Source organism: Dama dama, chromosome 13 (assembly GCF_033118175.1).
Source record: "Dama dama isolate Ldn47 chromosome 13, ASM3311817v1, whole genome shotgun sequence".
Lineage (NCBI taxonomy): Eukaryota > Metazoa > Chordata > Mammalia > Artiodactyla > Cervidae > Dama > Dama dama.
The window spans coordinates 34,596,088-34,617,159 of NC_083693.1; positions in this window are offsets into that span (position 1 = coordinate 34,596,088).

A 21,072-nucleotide genomic window follows, 5' to 3' on the forward strand; every position below is an offset into this window, starting at 1 on the left:
AATGTCATCAGTGAATACCGTCATTATGTTGTAGGATGTCTGCCAAGCTGAACATTGGATAAAAATACCTTGGTGTACCCTTATTTTATATTTCTCTTATCACGGGTTATGGTAGACATTTTTTCCTATCTTTAAATGCATCTTCTATTTCCTCCAGCTTTTTAAATTTGGGTCATTCACTTTTCAGTTCTTTTTCTTGTTCCCTCTCCCGTTTTCTTCTGGGAAAGTCTCCTTCAAACCCAAAACAATGAGACACTTTCAGTGGTTGATTGCTCAATAGAGACCAAGACCATCTGCTCCCTTGTTCTGGACACCGCTTCTATGAATACAACCCCAGCACCCATTATTAACAGCTTCCTCAACTGCTGGCTGATGTTGAGTTTAGAGTTCACTAACCTCTTAATTCCTTTGGATAATGACATCCCCCCTTAGCCCTATCATCTGTATTTCTGTACATGTGCACTTAGCTTTTGAAACCCAACCAACGATGCCTTGTATCATGTGGAAACTTTATTAGATTTATGCCATTATTCCAGCTTGTGGAGATTATTTTGCTTTTTGCTTCTGGCACCTGCAGAAGCCTTTAAGGCTTCCAGCATCATATCAATGGCAAATTGAATAGTCAGAATCATCTGTCCTTATTCTGATCACTAAAAAAATGGGGGAGTGATGCCAAGGCTAGACCCTTAGGGAAGATGAGGAGATAGTTCCCTTCAGTTGACATTATCTCATGAATGAGCACATTGCAGGAACAATTTTGACATACTTTTTAGTACTTTACCATTATTTAGAAAGAAATATATGCTCTTCATAGAAAGTTTACAAGATACAGGAAAATGTAAAGTAGAAAATGAAACCTCCTCTCCAGAAACAACACTGTATCATTATATAATGTTAATATCTCTTTATAATATGTATCTGTGCTGTCTGAGAGAGTAACGCCCAGCCACATGTCGTTATTAAACCCTGGAAAGTATGCTGGTCCAAATTGAGATGTGATGTGAGAGTAAAATACACTGGAGTTTGAAGACTTAGCATGGAAAAAAAATGTAAATATTTCATTAATAATTATTTATACTTATTACATTGTTAAAATCACGCTAATTTTGGAATATTGGATTAAATTATATTATTCAATTAATTTGAGTTGCTTCTTTTTACTTTTTTAATTTGGCAACTAGAAAATGTTAAATTATGTGTGTGGCTCATTATATTTCTATTGGACACTGCTGCATATTTTCTGCACACTAGACCCTCATGTGCTGTGCTTGGATACTTAGCTGTGTCTGATGCTTTGCAACCCTATGGACTGTAGCTCTCCAGGCTCCTCTGTCCACGGGGATTCTCCAGGCGAGAATACTAGAGTGGGTTGCCATGCCCTCCTCTAGGGTATCTGCTCAACGCAGGGATCAAACCCAGGCAGATTCTTTTTTTTAGACCCTCATGGTTTGACCTTTTAAAAAATTTCTTAGTTTATTTTTAATTGGAAGATAACTGCTTTACAATGTTGTGTTGGTTTCTGCTATACAACATGAATCAGCTATATGTGTGCATATACCCCCGTCCCTCTTGAGCCTCCCTCCCACCCCCTCACCGCTGTCCCACCCTCTGGGTCATCACACAGCATGGAGCTGAGCTGCCGGCACCATGCAGCAGCTTCCCAGCAGCCATCTGCTTTACATTTGGGAGTGTATATATGTCAATGCTACTCTCCCAAGTTGTCCTACCCTCTCCTTCCTCCACTGTGTCCACAAATCCATTCTTTACATCTGTATCTCTATGCCTGCCCTACAAACAGGTTCATTAGTTCCATTTTTCAGGATTCCATATATATGCATTAATATACAATATTTGTTTTTCTCTTTCTGATTTACTTTGCTCTGTGTGACAGACTCTGGGTTCATCCACCTCACTACAACTGACTCAATTTCATCCCTTTTTATGGCTGAGTAATTTATTCCATTGTATATAGGTACTGCATCTTCTTTACCCATTTTTCTGTCGATGGATATCTAGGTTGCATCCATCTGAGCTCATGACATGGATGGGTTATCCATGTCTTCTTTCAGGTTTGTATCCAATCACATGTGCTAGAGGAAGCAACTTAAAGAAAAATGTCCATTCAGTGGACATGAGTTTGAGCAAACTCCAGGAAATAGTGAAGGATGGAGAAGCCTGGCATGCATCAGTCCATGACTGAGCGCCTGAACAACAACAAAGAGTATTTAATATTGAAAACATAGTATCTACAAGCCCTAACGTCAAAAAAAATCATAATAATCTTTCCTCTCCCTTTATTTACCACCCCTCAGTTGACTCTTGCTACTCCATAACCAAAAATTCAATCATTTTCCTTAAATCCTTGTATTCCCATCAGTTTCTGGATTTGAGGGAAGGAGGAATAATAAGGTTTTTTTGTTTGTTTTACCTTCAGAGAGCACATTTGAAATACAAAAAAAAAGTTAAAAAAAAAAAAATGTCCAATAGCTCACCACCCCCTTAGCCCCTATAACTCTGGTGAGAGCTAAGTCCAAGTGGGCTCAGAGATGCACAGTCATCCAGGCCTGACCAATGACAGATTCCATCCCCCAATCAGCAGTGAGCATGTGACCCAAGTTAGCGCAATTGCAGTCAGCTCCGGACCTGTACAACTACCTGAAAAGAGATGCAGTTTCCATCAGGGTGGCCTGTAGAATAAAACCCTCTATCTGCTGGTGACTGTTGGTAACCACACACACAAATACAGCAATGGGGAGGGAAGCAGTACAAGAGATGGTCAGGGACAGACCACCTTGTTTGTGCACCTGGATACAACCATTCCTGAAGCTGGAATCCCTGGGCTTTTCCATTGAAAGAGTCAATATAGTCTATTTCCCACTTTTCCCTCTTAATTCAGTTTTAGTGACATTTCTGTCACTTGCAATCTGAAGAAGCTTAACTAGTACATGTACTGTGAGTGTTTTGTGCAGAAGCAAATGCTTTTTCTGGTAAAAGAGTCTGGCACCGGTTCAGCATCTGTAACTTATTGGCAACGCCCCTCTTGACTCATTCTGTCTATACTGTTAATTGCTCTGAAATACCAAATGCATCTTTCCTTGGGATGTTCAACACCCCACCTTTCTCCATACACTGTGTCCCAAGCCAACTGCTATGTTGATGATGTAAATGAAGAAAAACTGCAATGTTTTCTTGTATTTTTATGCAGTTATTCAACATTATCAGCAAAGATAGAAGGTGTTGAAGATATCAGAACTTACTCCTTGACCAAACCAAGGGTCTGTTTTACCTTTACTTGTCCCTGTCCATGCCCATATTGTTTATTTTGTTGTTTAGTCGCTAAGTCATGTCTGACTCTTTGCCACCCCATAGACTGTAGCCCACCAGCCTCCTCTATCCATGGGAATCTCAAGGCAAGAATACTGGAGTGGGTTGCCATACCCTCCTCCAGGGGATGTTCCTAACCCAGGCATCAAACCTACATCTCCTGCATTACAAGTGGATTCTTTACCACTGAGCCCCCAAGAAAGCCCCATAATGCTCATACCTGGGGGATTTGAGATCACGCTATCTGTAAAGAACATTTATGATTATTTCACTCATGGTTGTATCTTGAACATTATGACAAATGTCAAAAACATTTGAAATGCAATCTGTAATGACTGATGATAATTATGTTAACATGCTATTGATATTCCCTTCTTTATTCAGTAGAATTTGGGAGAGTGGTTCTTAATATCCAATTGGATTTTTGGTTTTATGTTTTATAGCTTTAATTGATTCATGAGTGTTAAATGTGGCTCCTGCAATTCCTACTTTTTGGATCATAAATTTTATATATTTTGATATGTAATATTATATAATTATGATTATAATTTATATGATCCAAATGGATCTTGTGTTTTTATAATAAAATTTAATGATTTATATAGTCATTTTTAGAAATGATTAATTGTAACTTGAAAATATGATGTCAAGTACAGTTCAAGGTATGATTATGTATATTTGTACATATACACACACACATATATATATACATGCATAGTGCTATTGATTCAATAAATATTCAACCTCTCAAGCTTCACGTTTGGTCTGTTTTATCTATAATGCATTCATATTGCTGTGTTAAATCTTCCAATACCAAGGGCACTGCCAAAGGACTTTGTCAAGGCTTTCATTTATGCATGTTTGCTATCAGCCAACAACTTCTAAAATCATTACAAATAAACATACAGTAAAAAATAAAACAACCCAACCCTGCCTGCCTTTCGGGGCACATTTAGCTTCAAGGTAAGTCCCTCAGGCCCTTCTTCTAATCAGGACCCAAAGTCATTCTAAAGGGATAATTTGACTCCGATTGTAATTGTGATCCTGGCAAATCATTTAAAAACCATTCAAAGGACTTTCCTGGCAGTCCAGTTGTTAGTGTGCTTCTACTCCAGGGTGTGTGAGTTTGAACTAAGATAACGCATGCTTCAGCCAACTTAGATCTTTAAAAATCATTCAAGAAATATTTATTGAGCAGCCACTCTATTTTAGGTAATATGCAAGATTTCAGTTCCTCTTTGTGTATCAAATAAATTTGCTTTGTTTATTTTTACCTTCTCATTTTGTGTATAGCTTCATGGCTATTATGCTTTTTATTGTTGATTAAACCTCTCAGTTTAAAAGCCTTCTCACCCGACCTGCCCAGGGTACCAGTTGTCAGCTGGTTTCCTCTCAACTTCCCATATATCCTTCATTACTCTGCTTCATGTCACTGGAGCTGGCCCCTGTAAACACTGGATATGATATGTGTTTGCTGTTGCTGCTTGAATGAGGAATTTTTCTATCTTTATAAGTCAAGTATTACAACTTTGTAAGTCGAACAGCTCAGGGACTCCTTTTTCTCAGCACAGTCTGTATGATCTGACGCCATACAATGCCCTTGTTATCAATATAGTGAATGTGGTATTCACTAATCGGGCTGTCTATTTCATAAATAACAAAACAAACATTTGTTCAGGCTCTTATATGTACACAGCACTGTTGGGGAGGAAGCTTGGGAAAGCATTGTAAATTCATTCAATCTAAATTCTTCACTGGGACTTCCCTGGTGGTCCAGTGGTTAAGACTCTGCACTTCCGGTGCTGGGGGTGTGGGTTTGATCCTGGCTCAGACAGTAAAGAATGGCCTGCAATGCAGGAGACACAAGTTCAGTCTCTGGGTTGGGAAGATCCACTAGTGAAGGGAATGGCGACCCACTCCAGTATTCTTGCTTGGAGAATTCCACGGACAGAGGAGCCTGGAGGACTACAGTCCATGGTGTCGCAAAGAGTCAGACATGACTGAGCAACTAACACTTAAACTTACTAAGGGCTTCCCAGGTGGCGCTAGTAGTAAAGACCCTGCCTGCCAGTTCAGGTAGATGTAAGAGACACAGGTTCAATTCCTGGGTTAGGAAGATCCCCTGGAGGAGGGCATGACAATCCACTCTAGTATTCTTGTTTGGAAAATCCCATGGACAGAAGAGGGCTGCAGTTCATAGCGTCGCAGAGTCGGACACAATGTTGAAGGGACTTAGCATCCATTCAGGGAACTAAGATCCCACATGCCAAACTGTGCAGCCAAAAAATACAGTATTTCCTATTTGTCAGATTCTAGCCTGGCTATTGGAGAAAGCAATGGCACCCCACTCCAGTACTCTTGCCTGGAAAATCCCATGGATGGAGGAGCCTGGTAGGCTGCGGTCCATGGGGTCACTAGGAGTCAGATATGATGGAACAAATTCACTTTCACTTTTCACCTTCATGCATTGGAGAAGGAAATGGCAACCCATTCCACTGTTCTCGCCTGGAGAATCCCAGGGACAGGGGAGCCTGGTGGGCTGATGTCTATGGGGTCGCACAGAGTCGGACACGACTGAAGCGACTTAGCAGCAGCAGCAGCCTGGCTATTGAGGAGATACGAGTGAAGGCAGGTGTGTAGCTTTGGCTGTCTGAGGGGAAGGTAGACAGCGCAGAGCCCAGCAGAGGGCAGGGCCCTGGTATTGCCAATGAGTCAGTGTAGGAGTGGCGTGCATAGGCAGGCCAGACACAGAAGCTGTGGCTATGTTACACTGTGAACCTCATATATTCACCAGGGCAGTGGGACCCAGGACGTTCCAGAGAGAGGCCTAGGGGCTTCCAACGGGGACACACCTGCTATACCCCCAGAAGGTGGTCTGCTCCACGCCCTTTTTAAGAGACTGTTTCCATGACCAAGAAAGACAGACCTGACAGTGTACAGGTGGTGATGGGTCATGGTAGTGAGATGATTTGGGCTTTATAGTCATCCATTGTTTTCTTTGTTTTTAACTTTTAATTTTGGTATTGGGATATAGCCAATTAACAAAGTGATAGTTTCAAGTGAACAGCCAAGGGATTCACTATACATATACGTGTATCCACTCTCCCCCAGACTCCCCTCGCATCCAAGCTGCCACACAGCATTGATCAAGGTTCTGTCTATACAGCAGGTCCTTGTTGGTTATTCTTTCAAATTATCTTTTTAATTTTAATTTTATTTTTTTAAAAACTTTTTGTTTATTTTTCATTGGGGTATAGCCTATTCACAACGTTGTGATAGCTTCAGGTGGACAGCAAAGGGACTCAGCCACACATATACCATCCAGTCTTTTGGATCAGTGATTTCAAACTCAGAGAGGAAGCCTTGAAAAGTGATTGTGATAGAAAAGGGAAAGTGGAAAAGAAATGACTTGTGCCTAAGCGCGAGTGATTCATGGACTGCCATTTAGTTTTTAATCCCCAGCAAGCTTGCTTCATCTTGGTTCCTGTGCCATCAAAGGAAATATAACGTGTGATTTCATCACATTTATTCCCAGTGATGTTAAATAAAGCTGAAAGCTCGGCTGCACATTGATGTGCACTCGGAGCGTGGCCTGAAGCTTAATAAAGCTAATTTAAAAGAACTCAGGCCATAACATTTATCTTTCACCCAAGTCAGAGGAAGAACTTGGATGCATTCTTCTGAGCAAATGCATCCCCTTCTTTAAATAAAGCTGCATGGTTCACTCCAGCTATATCTGTAAAAATGCATACCTCCTAAAGTTTATACTTTAATTTCTAATTCTGTGAGCAATAATACGTACACAAATGTAAGACTTAGAGGCTAAGTGGAAAATCACAGGAGCCCTAAATGTTAGGGATTAAACTGTCACTTCATCCTTTTCATTTCACAGATGCAGGATTAGGCCTGGGCATGAGAAGTGACTGACCCAAAGTAGACAGTGTCTAGCTCCTTAAGGCCCAGACAAAAGGGAAAAAAGGGAATGTGGAAAGCAATGAGACACTCTGTTCAAATAAAAGCAAGAACAAAATAAGGCTTCTTTTTCAAACCTGAAATGACTTGAAGTTTAGATGCTAAAGCAATTCAAGAGGCGTTTTCCTTTAGAAGTAGTTTACTTCATTTGAGGCCATTTGTCTTCCTTCCTTAATCCTCTCGGGCATGAATTTAATATCTTTACTCTAAAATAAATAGCTCCTGTAAGGCTCAAATGACAAGAAGGATATTACAGCCTACCAAGTTCAATAAGATAATGAATTATTTTGCAGGCTATTCTCTGAGTTGGTTGAAAAGTTATGGGTTGAAAGTTAAAGTATTAACTGCTCAGTTGGGTCTGACTCCTTGTGACTCTGAGGACTATAGCCCACCAGGCTCCTCTATCCATGGAATTCTCCAGGCAAGAATACTGGAGTAGGTTGCCATTGCCTTCTCCAGGGGATCTTCCTGACCCAGGGATCAAACCCAAGTCTCCTGTGTCTTCTGCATTGGCAAGCGAAGTATTTACCATCGGTGTCACCTGTGGTAAATAACTTCTTACTGACTTTAAAACTAATATATCTTCTTTATAGAGAATTTAGAAAGCAGGATTTGGCCACATGTCAGCCTGAGCTTCCATGGAGAATGTGTCCCTCCTATTACAACTACATGGAAATGGTAGATAGAATGTAACTGAATGATGGGATGTAGCATTCAAGTTCCCCTACTCACCAACCTCATTGATGTGGAGGAAAGTCAACACAACACACATAGAACATAATGGCAGAAGGGGTTCTCTTATTTTAAAGGTGTCCTCTCTTCACTGTGAACTAGAGCAAAGTAAACTGTTCCAAAAAGGACTCCGTGAACTCAGATACATGAAAAAGAGGTTTCAGTTTAATTTTACTGGTTTAACTTGCTGCCCCTCCAGATCTCTTGAGTTCTCCTTCCTCCCTCCCTCCCTCCCTCCCTCCCTCCCTCCTTCCTTCTCTTCCCTCCCTCCCTTCCTCCTGGTAATGAAACTGACAGAGGATACAAAGCAGGGAGGGATCAAGAAGATGCTTTGGAGGGGCATGAAGGACTAACAGCTGAATGCCTTCCAGGATTGGGGGTGTGCTGCTGAAGGTGCTAGGAGAGATGGATGGGGCTTTTTCAGAAATTTCCCCTGGAGTTAACACTTCACTTAGCATTCTTCCTGCAGATCCTGACACAATTAAAAATTCTGTTTTCATCTTCTTGCAACTTGTATGAGGCCTGAAGGGATTTTTCTTCAGGGCCATCGAACACGCACAGAAAGATGATTTAGGGAAACATTAAACTGCATGTAAAGTCTTCCTATATTTTCTTCCTGATCTACCTCATTGCAAGGAGAAGTTGAGCTCTGTGAGGCAGGCGCTGCCCAAAGGGCACAGCCCTCAAGTCTGCTGTCAGAGCCTCGGCTCTCTGAGCAGTGACCATGCCCAGGGAACTGGAGAGGCTGAGGGGCAAGTCGGGCAGGGGGTGGAGAGTCATGACATTGGGAGGGGCCAGCCCTGCTCCTGGCCGGTGCCTTGGAGTAGAGCGCAGCACCTTGGAGGGAGATGGCTGCACCTCGGGGAACAAAACCCCTCCTGGGGTTCTCAGCCCTGCCAGAATGCTGGTGCTCAAGCTGGGAGTGAAAGTCACACAGTGATGCTTCTAGAAACACCGCACATCATATCCACATGCTCATTTTGATCCAACCTTGGACAGCAAGGAGATCCAACCAGTCAATCCTGAGGGAAATCAGTCCTGAATATTCACTGGAAGGACTGATGCTAAAGCTGCAACTCCAATACTTTGGCCACCTGATGTGAAGAGCTGACTCAATGGAAAAGACCCTGATGCTGGGAAAGATAGAAGGCAGGAGGAGAAGGGGACGACAGAGGACGAGATGGTTGGATGGCATCACCGACTCAATGGACACGAGTTTGAGCAAGCTCCAGGAGAGTGGGTGTAGTTCATGGGGTCGGAGAGAGTTGGACACAACTGAGTGACTGAACAACTGTGTGTCAGGCCTCATTCTGATAGGCAGGGCAATGAACCCAATTCATTAGAGTATGAGCCCAATTTCCACCGAGCCATCAGGGAAGCCCATAGAAAGAAAATACTAAACTAAAGAAAAGGATCTACATGTGTGCCTGTGACTGCATACAGATATACCCAAGCAAGGAAAATGAAAGCAGAGATACACAAATATTTTTGAAAATTGAACACCTTAAGACAGGAAGGATGATTTACATATGAGGAGGTGGTTGCCACAATAACTACTTCTTTTTTAAAAACCTGTATTGTTAAACTTGCCATAGAAACATAAGACTTTATAAGCTGAAAAACAATATACTTTTAAAGTTCAACAGATATAAACTTCGAACATATCATTTTAAAAAAAGAGTGACATTCAGTTAACATCTTATTTTTTTTTCCATTTATTTTTATCAGTTGGAGGCTAATTACTTTACAATGTTGTAGTGGTTTTTGTCATACATTGACATGAATCAGCCATGGATTTACATGTGTTCCCCATCCCGTTCCCCCCTCCCACCTCCCTCTCCACCCTCTGGGTCTTCCCAGTACACCAGGCCCGACCACTTGTCTCATGCATCCAACCTGGGCTGGTGATCTGTTTTACCCTAGATAATATACATGTTTCGATGCTGTTCTCTTGAAACATCCCACCCTCGCCTTCTCCCACAGAGTCCAAAAGTCTGTTCTGTACTTCTGTGTCTCTTTTTCTGTTTTGCATATGGGGTTATCGTTACCATCTTTCTAAATTCCATATATATATGTGTTAGTATACTGTATTGGTCTTTATCTTTCTGGCTTACTTCACTCTGTATAATGGGCTCCAGTTTCATCCATCTCATTAGAACTGATTCAAATGAATTCTTTTTAATGGCTGAGTGATATTCTATGGTGTATATGTACCACAGCTTCCTTATCCATTCATCTGCTGATGGGCATCTAGGTTGCTTCCATCAGTTAACATCTTAAAGATATAAATAAACTTATTTTGTCTTAAAAAAACTTTTATTTTTATTTTTTTCATTTATTTTTATTAGTTGGAGGCTAATTACTTTACAGTATTGTAGTGGGTTTTGTCATACATTGACATGAATCAGCCATGGTTTTACATGTATTAATTGAATCTATTTAAATATTTAAAAAGAAACTCTTGTAGTTGGATGCAAAGATTTCAATCAAATGATGAAAATACACAAAAACCATACAAAAGTCAAATCAAGCAGAATTTTATCTTGGTATTTAGAGACAATGACCTCTTCTGGTCTTTATACTTAAAAATGATCAGAGTATTTGGCTGTTTTCTTTTTTTTTTTAAGTCTTTACTGAATTTATTACAGTATTGCTTCTGTTTTATGTTTTGGGTTTTTGGCCAAGAGGCATGCAAGATCCTAGCTCCCTGACCAGGCCTCGAACCTGCACCCCCTACATTGGAAGGCGAAGTCTCAACCATGAGACCACTAGAGAAGTCCCCAGAGTATACTGAGGATCAAAGCATCATTACTCAATATCTACTGAGTGTCCATGCCTACTGGTGAGGAAGAAGGCTGGACACCACATATGATTCAAAATAACGTGTGGGCAGCTTCCCTGGTGATCCAACGATTAAGACTCTGTGCTTCCAATGCAAGGGCCATGGGTTTGATACCTGGGCAGGAATTAATATCTCACATCCTCTATGGCATGGCCAAATTCACTCCTCTCAAACAAAGCAAAACCCAAAATAACATGTGGACCACCCCAAGTTTCTTTACTCTGATAGGCACCAGTCCCAACTTCCTGCCCCAAATGCCCTACTAGAAAACCCACCATGGTGTATTCTAGGACATTTTTGGACTATACATAGAGGAAGTAAACTAGGAGTATGCAGTTTTTCAGGCTTCCCTGCTGGCTCAGCATGATAAAGAATCCACCTGCCAATGCAGGAGATGCTGATTCAATCCCTGGGTCAGGAAGTTTCCCTGGAGGAGGAAATGACAACCCACTCCAGTACTCTTGCCTGGGAAATCCCATAGACAGAGGAACCTGGTGTGCTACAGTCCATGGGATCGCAAAGAGTCAGACACAACTGAGCGCAACAATAAGCAAACTCTGTCCCAACCGAATGTGTGGCCTCACATAAAATATCAAACTGGATCTCAGCCACCAGGGGCTTCCACAAGAGGGAGTGGTTATGATGTAGAGGGTGTGAGGGGAAGGAAAACTAATTCATACTTATGACTTAATATCTGTGATATGCATCCTCATGCATGACTTCTTCACTTTCGCTGCATGAATACATGAATATTCATGTATCTTAGTTACAGTTCAGTTCAGTTCAGTTGCTCAGTCATGTCCGACTCTGTGACCCCATGGACTGCAACATGCCAGGCTTCCCTGTCCATCACCAACTCCCAGAGCTTGCTCAAACTCATGTCAATTGAGTCTGTGATGCCATCCAACCATCTCATCCTCTGTTGTCCTCTTCCCCTCCTGCCTTCAATCTTCCCCAGCATCAGGGTCTTTTCCAATGAGTTGGCTCTTCACATCAGGTGACCAAAGTATTGGAGTTTCAGATTTAGCATCAGTCCTTCCAGTGAATATTCAGGACTAATTTCCTTTAGGATGGACTGGTTTGATCTCCTCGCTGTCCAAGGGACTCTCGAGAGTCTTCTCCAACACCAAAAGCATCAATTCTTCAATGTTAAGCTTTTTTTATGATCCAACTCTCATATCCATACATGACTATTGGAAAAACCATAGCTTTGACTAGATGGACCTTTGTCGGCAAAGTAATGTCTCTGCTTTTTAATATGCTGTCTAGGTTTGTCATAGCTTTTCTTCTAAGGAGCTAGCATCTTTTAATTTTATGGCTGCAGTCACCATCTGCAGTCATTTTGGAGCCCAAGAAAGTAAAGTCTGTTACTGTTTCCATTGTTTCCACATCTATTTGCCATGAAGTGATGGGACCGAATGCCTTGATCTTAGTTTTCTGAATGTTGAGTTTTAAGCCAGTTTTTCACTCTCCTCTTTCACTTTCATCAAGAAGCTCTTTAGTTCCTCTTTATTTTCTTCCATAAAGGTGGTGTCATCTGCATATCTGAGGTTATTGCTCTTTCTCCTGGCAATCTTGATTCCAGCTTGTGCTTCATCCAGCCTGGCATTTCGAAACATGTACTCTGCATATACAGTGATGTGGTGTTGGATCATATATATGATGTGGTGTTGGAGAAGACTCTTGAGAGTCCCTTGAACAGCAAGGCAATCAAACCGGTCAATCCTAAAGGAAATCAGTCCTGAATATTCATTGGAAGGACCACTGCTGAAGCTGAAATTCCAATACTTTGGCCATCTGATGGGAAGAACTGACTCATTGGAAAACACCCTGATGCTGGGAAAGATTGAAGGCAGGAGGAGAAGGGGATGACAGAGGATGAGATGGTTGGATGGCATCACTGACTTGCTAGACATGAATTTGAGAAAGCTCTTGGAGATGGTGATGGACAGGGAAGCCTTGTGTGCTGCAGTCCATGGGGTCACAAAGAGTCAGACACAACTGAGCAGCTGAGTTGAATTGAATTGAACTGAACTCTGCATGTAAGTTAGATAAGCAGGGTGACAATAGACAACCTTGACGTACTCCTTTCCCAATTTGGAATCAGTCCATTGTTCCATGTCTGGTTCTAACTGTTGCTTCTTGACCTGCATACAGATTTCTCAGGAGGCAGGTAAGGTGGTCTGATATTCCAGTTCCGCTTTGTTGTGATCCACACAGTCAAAACCTTTAGCATAGTCAGTGAAGTATATGTTTTTCTTAGTTACAGTATATCACAATTTAACTACCCATTTTCCTGTTTACCTATGAGATATTTCTGGGTTTTAGATGTTATGATATTACTTGAAATGCTTATATACCATCTCCTGGTGCATTCATGTAAAGATTTCTCCAGGGTATATATTTATAAGTGAAATTGTTAGGTTATAAATCATACACATTTCTAACTTTACTGGATATTGCTGAATCTGTTTCAAAATAGTTCCCTTCATTGTCTCAAGGTGGCTGCAGCAGTTCCAGACATCACATCCAAACACAACAACAGTCCAAAGAAAAGACATAGTCTTTTTGGATTCTTCTTCTTAGAAATGAGAGAACCTTTCTCAAAGACTATACAACAGACTGCTTTAAATCTAATAAACTGAGATTGTCATACTCCTGTCTCTAAACCAAGCATTGGGAAATGGAACCCGTTAGGCCTGACCTTCTCCTTCTTTCAGATTTATTTATTTATTTGTTTATCTTTGGCTGCACTGGGTCTCCGTTGTTTTGTGCAGGCTTTCTCTAGTTGTAGAGAGTGGGGGCTACTCTCTAGTTGGTGGTGCACAGGCTTCTCATTGCAGTAGCTTCTCTTGTTGCAGAGTACAGGCTCTAGGGTGTCCAGGCTTCAGTAGTTGCAGTGCATGGGCTCAATAGTTGTGGCTCTTGGGCTTAGTTGCTCTGTTGTATGTGGGACCTTCCAGGACTAGGTATTGAACCCAAGTCCCCTGCATTGGCAGGTGGGTTCTTAACCACTAATCCACCAGGGAAGCCCAGATCAACGTGTCTTAACTTCTGCATTATTATTGATGTTTGGAGCCAGGTACCTTTGTCGTGAGCAGCTGTTCTGTGCTTTGTAGAAGGTTTGCAGCATCCCTGTCTTCTACGAAGCAGATGTCAGTAATACCTTCTCAGATGCCACAACAAAACTGTGGTCAAGATACTGCTGGATATCATCTAGGATGGGGGGAGGGATGAACAAAACAGCCTCTGGTTGAGAACCACCGGCTTAGACTTGGAGTGGAAGAGACAGAGGGAATTCAGCCACCATGACCACCGTGACTCCAAGCAAGGGTCAGGGCAACAAGCATGTGAGTCTCCCAGAATCGTGTGTGAAGTGCCTCCATGCAGAACACTGCTGTTTCTATTACAGGCTTCTTCCTAGGAGATGCTGGACTGATAGGAGTTTCTGCTGTCAGCCCGGCAGAGGATTCAGTCCAGAGTCTGGAGTGAGGCAGAAGGTACCTATGAGCAGGAAACAAACTCAGTTGTGCAAAGAGGAGAGCTGTCAGGACAGGAGCCAGTCACGTCATTACTGTGGGGGTTTGGTTTCATTTCCAGGTCAAAATATCGCTGAAAACACGATTCTAGTTTCTCTTTAGCTCCCTGACTCTTTTAAAATCTCTTGCAAGGGCCTTAAAAATATTGTTGGATATTGAAACAAGATGTGCCTGGTTTATTTTTTTTCCCACTCAATGTATAGATAGCATGGGCTAATGTTCAGTCTTCTGTTTCAGGGACAGTGACATGCTGTTCCTAAGGGGTGACAGAGTTGCAGCAGCTTTCTCTGCAGTTATAGAACCCTTATTTCAGGATCTCTCCACTTTCACAAGCTCTTTTGTCTTAAGCTAGAGAAAGTTCATCCTAGGAACTATTGCAGCAATAGCTTCTGCCCCCTCAGTGTTCTCTGAAGGTCATGGTAAAGTTAGGACATCTTTGACATAAGTGAAATTGTTTTGTCGACAGTTGGAGATGAGAAACTAACATTCATATATTTTTCAAATGTGATCAACTGCAGGACTTACTTCTAATGTACCCACTTTACAGATGAGAAAACTGAGGCACAGAGATGTTAAATGAATTGGACCTCTTGGTATCAGTAATCCCCAGGGCAGGGGCATAAGATTCAGAAACTAAGCAGGTGGAAGGAGAGACAGGTGGTTCCTGCTGAGTCACTGGAGACATTGGTTGGACCAGAGATGTGACTATTCGGAATCCAGCCCCTGGGGAAGTGACCTACAAGTGGACTTGAATTCAGACTTCTCACCTAAAAGCCTTTTTCTTTCTTTTACTGAGAAATACTTTTTTTAAAAATTAATTTTTATTGAAGGAAAGTTGCTTTACAATGTTCTGTTTCTGCTGAATAGCAAAATGACTCTGCCATAAGTATACATGTATCCCCTCTTTTTTGGATTTCCTTTCATTTAGGTCACCACAGAGCATTGAGTAGAGTTCCCTGTGCTGTACTGTAGGTTCTCATTAGTTATCTACTAATATCTTACACATAGTATCAATAGTTTATATATGTCAATACCAATCTCCCAATTCACCCAACTCCTTCCCCTCTTGGTGTCCATATGTTTGTTCTCAATGTTTGTGTCTCTATTTCTGTTTTGCAAGTAAGATCATCTCTACCATTTTTCTAGATTCCACATACATGATATATGATATTTGTTTTTCTCTTCCTGACTTACTTTCACTCTGTACGACAATCTCTAGGTTCATCCATGTATCTACAAATAAGCCAATTTTGTTCCTTTTGAGGCTGAATAGTATTCCATTACACATATATGTACCACAGCTTCTTTAACAGCCTTTTTCATTACTCCTAGTTGCCACCTCACCACCCCATTGATTTTTACTACTTCTGTCACATTTTCCTCCACCACAGTCCTGGTGGCCAAGAGAAGCACAGGCAGCTGTGTCATCTTCCCTGTGGCCCAAGACGGCCTTAGAATAGGAGACCAGAGAGCCTCTTTACCTCTTGTCTCCTTCAAGGATGGCTATCTTGGGAAAAGTAAGAAGCTCATTAGTAAGATGTTGAGTCTTTCTCAACATCCAGGTCTTTTCCTTATCTACAAAGAAGTTTCAACCTGCTCAGGATTTGTAAAGAAAACGCTCCCACCAGCATCTTCCAGGCTCCTGAGAGAGTCTGTGACACTAAAATCACAGGAGCAAATAGTAGAAGGAATACTTCCATCCTGCCCAGCTCTAAAACTGCCTTTTGTGTCTCCTATAAATGTATTCATTTTATTCATTGGACAACCATGGAAACCAATAGCAAAAGCACTTTTAATAAGTTTCCTAATTCAAAAAACTTAATCACATTTTGGCAGCTTTTCCATAGGACACCAAAGCAAAAACTCTGTCCTCTCCTGCTTGCCACTCAGCTCTGGGTATTAGGCACGTTTTTCATATAACATCTCAGGAGTTAAGCAAGGAGAAACTGTCAGCTTCCTGACCCACAGGTGGCTCTGCTTCCCCTCTTTGTGCAAACTAGACCTCTTCTGTGAATCAATATCTTCCTTTGAATTTGCAAAGGAGGGAGAGGACCTGTGAAATGTAATTCATGAATAAAATGTCGGGGGGTGGGGTGGGAAATACCACCTGCCTGAAAGTTGGAGGGATGCTGGGGGTGAGGTGAGCAGAGTAAGGCTTGAGCAGAGGGAAGCGGGGAAGCCCTCAGAAGGTGCAGGAATCAGAACAGACCTGCAGCAGACAGAGATCAAGATGGTGCAACTTATCCATGCTGAGGGCTAAGACCTGAAGGATGCCTGGGATGGGGGACAGGACAGTGGGCCAGACCAGGAAGTGGTCTGTGTTGGGGCCAGTGTGAGGAAAGCAGGAGAGACTCCATCTTGAAGCCTGTCACCCATCTTAAAGACAGGATGTGAACTGGGCCTAAACCCTGCCCAAGAGTGAGGAAACTGTTGCTAGTGAAAATCAGGTCTCCTGGAGACGTCCCTCCCTACAGATGACAAAGGGAGATTATAGTTGAGGTCAGGCTGCCCCTGTTAGATTAACCATGGAGACATCCCCCCTTAATGTATAATCATCATCCTCCCCTTTACCCCCAACTTTAACCTTAATTATTTGTTCTCCTAGCACCTATTTGTTATAAAACTCAGTCAGATACAACAGAGGTTGCAGACGATAGCTTATGGTGTATGATGTCAGATTCGTGATCTCTGAAGAAGATTTAGCTCCAGGACCAGGGACCAGGCTTGATCACTCAAGAGCTTTTGTGTAGCTGAGTTTTATTACAGTAAGAAAAGGCATAGAGAAAGCTTCTGACATAGACATCAGAAGGAAGATGGAGAGTGCCCCTCTTGCTAGTGTTAGCAAGGGAGTTATACACATTTTTAATTAGTTATTACAATTAATCAGAAGAACGTCTTGAGGTTATAAAGATCTTACTAGACTCACTCCCATAATTTACATTTTAAGATAATAGGATTAGCCAGAAGGTTTTCAGGAAGGAGAAACTGTCCTCAAGCAGGATACATTGCTGTTATATAATCCTTAGTACGGAGTTTAAACTGAATTGTTTGTTGTGTAATCATCAGTTCTGGGCTTAAAGAAAAAAATGTTGGTGAAAAGACAGCCCTCAGATTGGGAGAAAATAATAGCAAATGAAGAAACAGACAAAGGATTAATCTCAAAAATATACAAACAACTCCCGAAGCTCAATTCCAGAAAAATAAATGACCCAATCAAAAAATGGGCCAAAGAACTAAACAGACATTTCTCCAAAGAAGACATACAGATGGCTAACAAACACATGAAAAGATGCTCAACATCACTCATTATCAGAGAAATGCAAATCAAAACCACAGTGAGGTACCATTACACGCCAGTCAGGATGGCTGCTATCCAAAAGTCTACAAGCAATAAATGCTGGAGAGGGTGTGGAGAAAAGGGAACCCTCTTACACTGTTGGTGGGAATGCAAACTAGTACAGCCACTATGGAAAACGGTGTGGAGATGTCTTAAAAAACTGGAAATAGAACTGCCATATGACCCAGCAATCCCACTTCTGGGCATACACACTGAGGAAACCAGATCTGAAAGAGACACGTGCACCCCAATGTTCATCGAAGCACTGTTTATAATAGCCAGGACATGGAAGCAACCTAGATGCCCATCAGCAGATGAATGGATAAGGAAGCTGTGGTACATATACACCATGGAATATTACTCAGCCATTAAAAAGAATTCATTTGAATCAGTTCTAATGAGATGGATGAAACTGGAGCCCATTATACAGAGTGAAGTAAGCCAGAAAGATAAAGAACATTACAGCATACTAACACAAATATATGGAATTTAGAAAGATGGTAACGATAACCCTATATGCAAAACAGAAAAAGAGACACAGAAGTACAGAACAGACTTTTGAACTCTGTGGGAGAAGGTGAGGGTGGGATGTTTCGAAAGAACAGCATGTGTATTATCTATGGTGAAACAGATCACCAGCCCAGGTGGAATGCATGAGACAAGTGCTCCGGCCTGGTGCACTGGGAAAACCCAGAGGAATCGGGTGGAGAGGGAGGTGGAAGGGGGGATCGGGATGGGGAATACGTGTAACTCTATGGCTGATTCATATCACTGTATGACAAAACCCACTGAAATGTTGTGAAGTAATTAGCCTCCAACTAATAATTAAAAAAAAAAAAAAAGAAATAGTGCAAATAATAAGTTTTGTACCTATGTACCATTATGTATAATAAATTAGGAGAAACATTAAACAAATTAAAAAAGAAAAAAAAAGAAAAAAATGTTTCATGTGACTAAGACTAAGGAATGTAGAGAAACAAAGATGTTTGTCCTTTCCTCCTCCTTGAGAATTCTAGACCCCATCTCCTCCTCTGCTTCTGTTAGGTCTATACCATTTCTGTCCTTTATCAAACCCATCTTTGCATGAAATGTTCCCTTGGTATCTCTAATTTTCTTGAAGAGATCTCTCGTCTTTCCCATTCTGTTGTTTTCCTCTATTTCTTTGCATTGATCGCTGAGGAAGGCTTTCTTATCTCTCCTTCCTATTCTTTGGAACTCTGCATTCAAATGGGAATATCTTCCCTTTTCTCCTTTGCTTTTTGCTTCTCTTCTTTTCACAGATATTTGTAAGGCCTCCTCAGACAACCATTTTGCCTTTTTGCATTTCTTTTCCATGAGGATGGTCTTGATCCCTGTCTCCTGTACAATGTCATGAACCTCCATCCATTGTTTATCAGGCACTCTGTCTATCAGATCGAGTCCCTTAAATCTATTTCTCGCTTCCACTGTATAATCATAAGGGATTTGATTCGGGTCATACCTGAATGGTCTAGTGGTTTTCCCTGCTTTCTTCAGTTTAAATCTGAATTTGGCAATAAGGAGTTCATGATCTGAGCCACAGTCAGCTCCCGGTCTTGTTTTTGCTGACTGTATAGAGCTTCTCCATCTTTGGCTGCAAAGAATATAATCAATCTGATTTTGGTGTTGACCATCTGGTGATGTCCATGTGTAGAGTCTTCTCTTGTGTTGCTGGAAGAGGGTATTTGCTATGACCTGTGCATTCTCTTGGCAAAACTCTATTAGCCTTTGCCCTGCTTCATTCCGTACTCCAAGGCCAAATTTGCCTGTTACTCCAGGTGTTTCTTGACTTCCTACTTTTGCATTCCAGTCCCCTATATTGAAAAGGACATCCTTTTTGGGTGTTAGTTCTAAAAGGTCCTGTAGGTCTTCATAGAACTGTTCAACTTCAGCTTCTTCAGCATTACTGGTTGGGGGATAGGCTTGGATTACTGTGCTATTGAATGGTTTGCCTTGGAAACTAACAGAGATCATTCTGTCGTTTTTGAGATTGCATCCAAGTACTGTATTTCGGACTCTTTTGTTGACTATGATGGCTACTCCATTTCTTCTAAGGGATTCCTGTCCACAGTAGTAGATATAATGGTCATCTGAGTTAAATTCACCCATTCCAGTCCATCTTAGTTCACTGATTCCTAGAATGTCGATGTTCACTCTTGCCATCTCCTATTTGACCACTTCCAATTTGCCTTGATTCATGGACCTAACATTCCAGGTTCCTATGCAATATTGCTCTTTATAGCTTCGGACCTTGCTTCTATCACCAGTCACATCCACAACTGGGTATTGATTTTGCTTTGGCTCCATCCCGTCATTCTTTCTAGAGTTTTCCTCCACTGATCTCCAGTAGCATATTGGGCACCTACTGACCTGGGGAGTTCATCTTTCAGTGTCCTATCATTTTGCCTTTTCATACTGTTCATGGGGTTCTCAAGGCAAGGATACTGAAGTGGTTTGCCATTCCCTTCTCCAGTGGACCACATTCTGTCAGAGCTCTCCACCATGACCCGTCCATCTTGGGTAGCCCCACATGGTGTGGCTGTTTCATTGAATTAGACAAGGCCATGGTCCTTGTGATAGATTGGCTAGTTTTCTGTGATTATGGTTTCAGTCTGCCTGCCCTCTGATGCCCTCTCGCAACACCTACCCTTTTACTTGGGTTTCTCTTACCTTGGACTTGGGGTTATCTCTTCATGGCTGCTCCAGCAAAGCGCAGCTGCTGCTCCTTACCTTGGAAGAGGGGTATCTCCTCATGGCCATCCCTCCTGACCTTGAACGTGGAGTTTCTCCTCTCGGCCCTCCTGCAACCACGCAGCCGCTGCTCCTTGGATGGGGGGTAGCTCCTCTCCGCCGCCACCCCTGATCTTGGGAGTGGGGTAACAGAAGCAGAAGATATTAAGAAGAGGTGGCAAGAATACACAGAAGAACTGTACAAAAAAGATCTTCATGACCTAGATAATCACGATGGTGTGATCACTCACCTAGAGCCAGACATTCTGAATGTGAAGTCAAGTGGGCCTTAGGAAGCATCACTACAAACATAGCTAGTGGAGGTGAGGGAATTCCAGTTGACCTATTTCAAATCCTAAAAGATGATGATGTGAAAGTGCTGCACTCAATGTATCAGCAAATTTGGAAGACTCAGCAGTGGCCACAGGACTGGAAAACGTCAGTTTTCATTCCAATCCCAAAGAATGCTCAAACTACCGCACAATTGCACTCATCTCACACGCTAGTAAAGTAATGCTCAAAATTCTCCAAGCCAGGCTTCAGCAATACGTGAACTGTGAACTTCCAGATGTTCAAGC